This window comes from Bison bison, unplaced genomic scaffold, assembly GCF_000754665.1.
Source record: "Bison bison bison isolate TAMUID 2011002044 unplaced genomic scaffold, Bison_UMD1.0 scf7180017864519, whole genome shotgun sequence".
In the NCBI taxonomy this organism is placed as follows: domain Eukaryota; kingdom Metazoa; phylum Chordata; class Mammalia; order Artiodactyla; family Bovidae; genus Bison; species Bison bison.
In genome coordinates this window covers 19,998,796-20,006,922 of record NW_011495072.1, presented here as the reverse complement: position 1 = coordinate 20,006,922, position 8,127 = coordinate 19,998,796, and positions in this window count along the sequence as shown.

The window sequence follows — 8,127 nt, the reverse complement described above, 5'->3', positions numbered from 1 at the left end:
CTAGGAAGGCTTTCTTATCTTTCCTTGTTATTTTTTGGAACTCAGCATTCAGATGGGTATATACCTTCCTTTTTCCTCTTTGCCTTTCACTTCTCTTCTTTTCTCAGCTATTTGTAAGGCCTCCTCAGACAACCATTTTGCCTTTTTGCATTTCTTTTCTTGGAGATGGTTTTGATCACTGCCTCCTGTACAGTGTTATACACCTCCATCCATAGTTCTTCAGGTACTTTGTCTATCAGATTTAATCCCCTGAATCTATTTGTCACTTCCACCGTACAGTCATAAAGGATTTGATTTAGGTCATACTTGAATGGCCTAGTGGTTCTTCAATTTAAGTCTGAATTTGGCAGTAAGGAGTTCATGATCTGAGCCACAGTCAGCTCCGGGTTTTGTTTTTGCTGACTGTATAGAGCTTTTCCTTCTTCAGCTGCAAAGAATATAATTAATCTGATTTCAGTATTGATCATCTGGTGATGTCCATGTGTGGAGTCTTCGCTTGTGTTGTTGGAAAAGGGTGTTTGCTATGATCAGTGAGTTCTCTTGGCAAAACTCTGTTAGACTTTGCCCTGCTTCATTTTGTACTCCAAGCCCAAACTGGCCTGTTACTCCAGGTATTTCTTGACTTTCTACTTTGGCATTCCAGTTCCCTATGATTCCCTTATTCTGTGCCAATTTATTGGTCTTCCAAGACTTTCACTGTGATCTCTAGAATCTAAGATTAGTTATCTACAAACTCTCTGATAATCTCTACCTTCACTAAGCCTTTCTTTCATCTTTTTAGTACAATATAAAACTGGCTTGGTTTGATAACACTCTTTCCATTGGAGTCCTGACCTATGGTGACCAAGATATGCCACTGAACTTAAGTTGAGATTAAGGATTTTTCTTCTTCTCAGTGCCAATTCTCAAGCATTGGTCTTCTCCACTACCTTTCAGAGTCCATCTTCTTTAAGGTCCATAACTTCTTATGACCCTACTTTATTCATTAATTATTTTGACATGTGATTCAATCTCTTCCTCTCCATTACTCCTACTTTTAACTTAATAGCTCAAATACCTTCATGAACCTGACCTCTAAATTCTTTGACCTCTTTGCTCATAACAATCACTGCCTGTGTCAAACCTTAGTCATTCCCTCTCATAGTCATTCTCTAAAATGTCATCACCCAAACTATTCCTAATTGTAATTTTGGTATCAAGATTCCCTTTTCTTTTTTTTAAAACTTTTTTTGATGTGGACCATTTTTTAAAATCTTTATTGAATTTGTTACAATACTGCATGTGTTCTATGATTATGTTTATGTTTTTGACCCTGAGGCATGTCAGATCTCAGCTCCCTGACCAAAGATTGAAATCTCATCCCCTATATTAGAAGGCAAAGTCTCAACCACTGCACCTCCAGGGAAGTCCCCAGATTCCTATTTTCTGACCGCTAACTACTTATGTTTTCTTCAGTTCACTTACTGTTCTACAATCCAGATTTAATAGTTCTTTGATTCTGTCTTATTGCTACCATATACTGTATTCCAGATTAACCCTCACCTCCTGTGTCCTTATTTTTCTCCATTGTCCATACCTGGCAAACCCTGAACTTTGTTCATTCCAACATTACACCATGCAGAATTTGCACTGCTGAAGCTAAACCTGCTTGGGGCAAAATCAGTGACTGTTTTAGGAATGTGATTTCTTAAGATGTTCATTTCACACCATATTCTATATCTCAGGCTACTCACACCTTTTTATAATAGATAAAAGAAAATGGGAGGAGGGATTTCTGAAAGACACTCACCACCCTCTTTTTCAAACACTTTACAACTTTCACCTGGGGTTTGCTTTGTTTCTCTGTCTTTTCACACTTTCCCTCTGCTAGTTCACTTCTCTTCATATTTTTTGTTTAGTTCTACTAGAATGTGGACTTCACGAAAGCAAGCAGGGATATCATTTGCTTTGTCATCACTGTATTCTCGAGGATCTAGAACAGTGCTTGGCACATAGCGGGCAATCTGTTCCTTCCCTGGTGGTTCAGATGGTAAAGAATCTGCCTGTAATGCAGGGGACTGGGTTCGATCCCTGGGTTGGAAAGATCCCCTGGAGAAGAGAATGGCAACCCACTCCAGTATTCTTGCCTGGAGAATTTCATAGACAGAGGAGCCTAATGAGCTACAGTCCATGGGGTCACAAAGAGCCAGACACAACTGAGCCACTAACATTTTCACTATTCATCTATTCGTTTTGTCACCAACCTTAGCTGTGGAGAGGAAAGAGACATGTTTATTTCTAGAAGTTCAAGTACAAACATTGGGACATGCAGAGTAAATACAAGAGCCCAGAGCCTCAGCCAACAGCTGAAAGTTTGTTTAAGGCATAAAAAAGCAATAGCATCCATTTTTTAAAATGCCATGAGATAAGATTTCCATGAGGTTCCTGCAAAGAAATACGTGCCTTGCAAAATGACCTGTGTTGGTTTACTTAGACTCATAAAACCTGGGCAAGCAAATATTTGGCCAGCATGTCTATGGTTCTTTAGCTACTCATTTTTAGCCTAGAAATCATAATGGTGAAAGGGAAGGACTTTGTAAGCCATCTATCCTGCCCCTTTCTGTTCTGCAGATGAAAAATCTTGGACCCTGGAAGTAAAGTCTCAGTCTCTAGATTACACTTTTATTTATAGAGGCAAAACCCAGGTGTCCTTACTCCTGACTACTTCTTTTTTCTTCATGTTTCTTGTTGTTTAGTTGCTAAGTCGTGTCCTATTCTTTTGAAACCCCATTTTCTTCATGTTTCTTGTTGTTTAGTTGCTAAGTTGTGTCCTATTCTTTGGAAACCCCATGGACTATAGCCTGCCAGGCTCCTCTATCCGTGGAATTTCCCAGGCCAGAATACTGGAGTGGGTTGTCATTTCCTTCTCCAGGGGATCTTCCTGACCCAGGGATTGAACCCTTGCTCCTACACTGCAAGTGAATTCTTTACCTCTGAGTCACCAGGGAAGCCCATTTTCCTCATGGCATCATACAACTGTTAAAATGTCTTCCTAAACAGTTTAGTGCAATGCTGAGCTACAATTCTTAAAATGGGTTTAAGTTACAAAAAAAATTGTATGTTGTTTAAGAATATGGGAATTTCAGCACATAAATTTAAACAATTATGTTTTAAAGGGTGATTTCTTGTGCTTTAGGGGAAAAATATCTAAGCTAGTCATAGATAGATATGCTAGTCAAATGGGAGAAAAATATTTTTGTTGTTTTTACACAAAACTCTGGTCAGGGTAAATCCTAAGACTATTCCCAAATAAAAAATGTAATTTATTTATAGATCTAACATATTTTGGTTTAGACTGATTTTCTCCCATCGTATTTGCTTTTTCTTCTTTCTCATGTTTTCATTTGTCCCTATCTACCATAAGCTCATGAAATGCCCTCTCCAAGTCTCCCCTTACAATGTAAACAGATGTTTCATAACAATTTTGGAACAGACGGGGACTTGAATATTTTCATCTCCTCAATTCCTTAGTGTTGCTCATGTTGCAAATGAAGAATGGAGTTAGAATCATTTGGGGCCAGGAAGTCGGTGGGACAGTCTTATGGTACTGGTTTCTGAGGAAATCCCACTTAAAACTGACTGGAGGCAGCTCTAAGAATGGTTAGGAAGTATGTTTTGATGCTCAGGGGCTCTAATTCTCCTTCTAAACTCCAACAAGAGACAAAGAGAATTTCTCTTTTGAAGTTAGAGTCTTAGCCACCAAGAGTGAATCTGAGTGGGTGAAGGGTGGGAAGAATGGATAAAGGGGAATCAAAAGGTATACGCTTTCTTGTTATAAAATAAGTCACAGGTGAAAACTCTAATTTGAAAAGACTCATGCACCCCAGTGTTCGTAGCAGCACTATAGTAGCTAAGACATAGAAGCAACCTAAATGTTCATTGACAAATGAATAGATATAGAAGATGTGGTACACATATACAAATGGAATATGTACATTGGTACATATATACAAATGGAATGTACAAATCGAATACCACTCAGCCATAAAAAGAATAATATAATGCCATTTGTAGCCACATGGGTAGACCTAGAGATTATTATACTAAGTAAAGTAAGTCAGAGAAAGACATCTATCATGTATCACTTAACATATGGAATATAAAAAAATGATACAAATGAACTTATTTGCAAAGTAGAAATAGACTCATAGACATAGAAAACAAACTTATGGTTACCAAAGGGAGAAGGAGGGAGGGATAAATTAAGAATTTAGAATAAATACATGTATACATTACTTAACATAAAATTGATAAAGAAAAAAACCCTAATGTATAGCACAGGGAACTATATTTAGTATTTTGTAATAACCTACAGTGGAAAAGAATCTGAAAAGAATTATATACACACACACACATATATATGTATGTGTGTATATAACTGAATCACTTTGATGCACACCTGCAACGTTATAATTCAATGATACCTCACTAAAACATAAAATAAAATAAGTCATGGGGATGCAATGTACAGCATAGTGAAACTTAAATTGTTAGTCACTCAGCGGTGTCTGACTCTTTGTAACCCCATGGGGTGTAGCCCCCTAGGCTCCTCTGCCCATGGAATTCTCCAGGGAAGAATACTGGAGTGGGTTGCCATTCCCTTCTCCAGGGAATCTTCTTGACCCAGGGATTGAACCTGGGTCTCCTGCATTGCAGGCAACATGGTCTCTATAGCTAATAACACTGCATTGTATATTTGAAAGTTGTTAAAAGAGTAGATCTTAAAAGTTCTTATCACAAGAAAAAAATGTAACTATACATGGTGATGGATATTAACTAGATTTATTGTGGTGATAGTTTCACAATATATACAAATATTGAATCCTTATGTTGTACACTTGAAATTAATGCAGTGTTACATGTGAATTATACCTCAGTAGGAAACTAAAAGTCAGTCTGAACACTGTGTTCCCATACCGTCTGCTCACGCTTCTGATTCTTCTACACCTGCAGCAGATTCTGAAGGCTCAGCAAAAGTTGTTCCAGTACTTAGCCTTCAAAAATGGCCAGAGGTGGGAATTAGCAGAGAGTAGAGGAAAGTTATCCCAAACAGTAGAACTGAAATACACAGACACCTTTGTCTGTGTGAAATGTTGAACTTAAATACGTGGGATAGTCAAAGCACAAATGATTAAAGCCTAAATTCTGTGAAATATACTTATGAAAGGGAAAGGAGAAATAATATTTATATTGGCAGTCTTCTTCCTATTATTATTTTGTCCAATAATTAAGGCCAGATTAAAAATTCAGTAAGTCACTCTTATCAGGTATATATATTCATTAAATAGATATTTCTTAATGATAAGTAATAGGTTCCTCAAAATTCCAGAAGCCACAATAAATCCATGATGAAGTAGAATTTAACCAATGATCCTTCCTGTAGTTTGTTTTCCAGAAAGTGTCAAATTTATATCAGGTTGCTAAAATATATTTTATTTTATTTCTTTTTATTTATTTATTTGTTCTTGGCTATGCTGAATCTTCATTGCTGTGTGGGCTTTTGCTAGTTATGGTGAGCAGGCATCTCATTGCTGTGGCTTCTCTTGTTGCAGAGCAAGGACTCTGGGGCACACGGGCTTCAGCAGTTACGGCCTGAGGGCTCGGTAGTTGTGGCGCCCAGGCTCTAGAACACAGGCTTAGTAGCTGTGGCATCTGGGCTTAGTTGCCCTGGAGCATGTGGGATCTTCCCAAATCCTGGATCGAACCCTGCATTGGTCTCCTGCAATGTCTCCTGCACTGGTAGGTGGATTCTTTACCACTGAGCCACCAAGGAATCCCACATTCCATTTTCTAATTATAGACAAAGATAATCAAGTGGCCTCTCAATTATGTGGAAGTTCTTCTCTGATATGGTGCAGTTATTCTTCATTCTGACATGGGAATTATGTTCACCTTCATTTATATATCCCCAGGGCTAGCATGTGCCTGTATGGTGTTTCTCGGTAAACATCTTTTGAATTGAGCTGAATTTGGAAACTGTGACAGGCATTGCTAATTGCCTTTTTTTTATCCATTATCTTTTTCTTATACACAGAATTCTGATTTATTTGGGGGCAACAATGTATTCAGTTAAAATGTTCAATCTTTCATCTTTTTCAATGAGATGTAACTGGAAGTCACTCCCTGGGACTTCTTGGAAAGCTCTTTAAAAGGGGATAATCTCCAATGGTTTTTTCTGTTTGTCCCTTTGCCTTTCTCTGGTTTTCTTGCCTGAAATACAGATGTGATGTTTGGAGATGAAGCAGCTGTCCTATGATCATGAGGATTAGTGACAAGCTATAGATGACAATCCCTTAAACTAGAATAAATCTTGGTTTTCAAAGTTTTTCTAAAGTAGCTGAAACAGCCTTGAACTGCATATCCTTACTCTCATATTTGTTAAGTCACTGTGAGGGACTCCTACTGCATAGGGCTTAATGGAGTAACAGACATTGATTTTTTTTTAAGCTATCCAGAGCACTTCTCAAAGTGGGGAGGAATTGACATTGTAGAATCTACTGAAGGGGTCTTTTAGGTTCCCTTCTCATTCTGATATGCCCTCCTGAAAAGGAATTGCTCCTCCTCTCACCTTGGTGAGTGTGGCTGCATAAGAAATGTCACTTACCTCTGATGTGTTAGAAAAAGTGAGGAACTTTAGCTCCAGAGAGCCCCATATCATAACAAGGTGATGACTTGGAAGTCCTAAAATAGTTGCTACAAGTGTGGTGGTTATGAAACCAGCTTAGAGAAGTACTCTTGAAACTTCTCAGGATCCAACTAGAGTAGCATCAGAAGATGCTTATAATTTTGAAATGGACAACGAGGGGATTGGGAAGTTAGACTACAAACGATGGATAACACAGAAACGAAATCTTAATATTAGAGGTTACCTTAATTGTCACCCAGTTAGATATCTCATAGAAACAAAACCTGACTTCTATCACATTTTTAGGAGGTGTCACCAACCTCGCTTGACAACCTGCAGTGATTAGGAGTTGACGAATTCCTAAGGGGACCCATTCCACTGCTGAAAAGATTTAGTAACTAGAATGTCCTTCTTCATAGTGAACTTAATAGGGTTGTATTTGAATATTATTACATATCACTTTGCTGTTTATATTTAAAGAGATTTCACACAATCACTTTTGATTTGATAATCATAAAATCATGTGAATTACTTGACATGATACTATTATCCCTATTTGAACATGTGTAAACAAAGTTCAGAGAGGCTACCTATGCTTGTACAAGCTATACTTCCTACATAAAGTAGTGGATTTGTATTTAAGACTAATGACATCCAAGTCAAGATCTCTTTCAAATTGTTAATTTGTCCATTAAGTGTTGATTTACTGAGCCCCCTACTATCTACTGGTCACTGTATTAAGTGCTGAGGATCTACTGGTGAATTGGACACATACTCCTGCTCTTCTTGCTGCTAATAATCTAGTAATTACTACCAAAAACTCTACACTTAGCCTTTGATATAACACAGTGCAGCAAGTATATTCCTTCCTCTGCACATCAGTCATTAAGTTATCCATGGCCTTCATGTGTCTCTTATACAAACTAAATATCCAATTCTTTCAACAGCTCCTACCAGGCTAGGGATATTGGAGTCATTTATCGCCCTATCACTTCTTCTGGACACCCTCTATTTTGTCAGTCTCTCACATAAGGCCTAAAACCTTGAACTGACACCTCTACTCCCAATATGGTCTTAGAGACCATGGCCTCAGGTGATGTGAAGATTGAATGCTTTCTTGACTGAGTGCACATTGAGGTTATCAATATCTATTTTGGTTTCCCATGGCACTGCTGGCATGTGTACACATTGTCATTCACTAAAACCATCAATCTTCCTACGATGACCATCAAGTCAAATCTCTTCCATATTTTACTCAAGATATGAAATTAAAAGACTCTTACTCCTTGGAAGGAAAGTTATGTCCAACCTAGATAGCATATTTAAAAGCAGAGACATTACTTTGCCAACAAAGGTCCGTCTAGTCAAGGCTATGGTTTTTCCTGTGGTCATGTATGGATGTGAGAGTTGGACTGTGAAGAAAGCTGAGCACCAAAGAATTGATGCTTTTGAACTGTGGATAT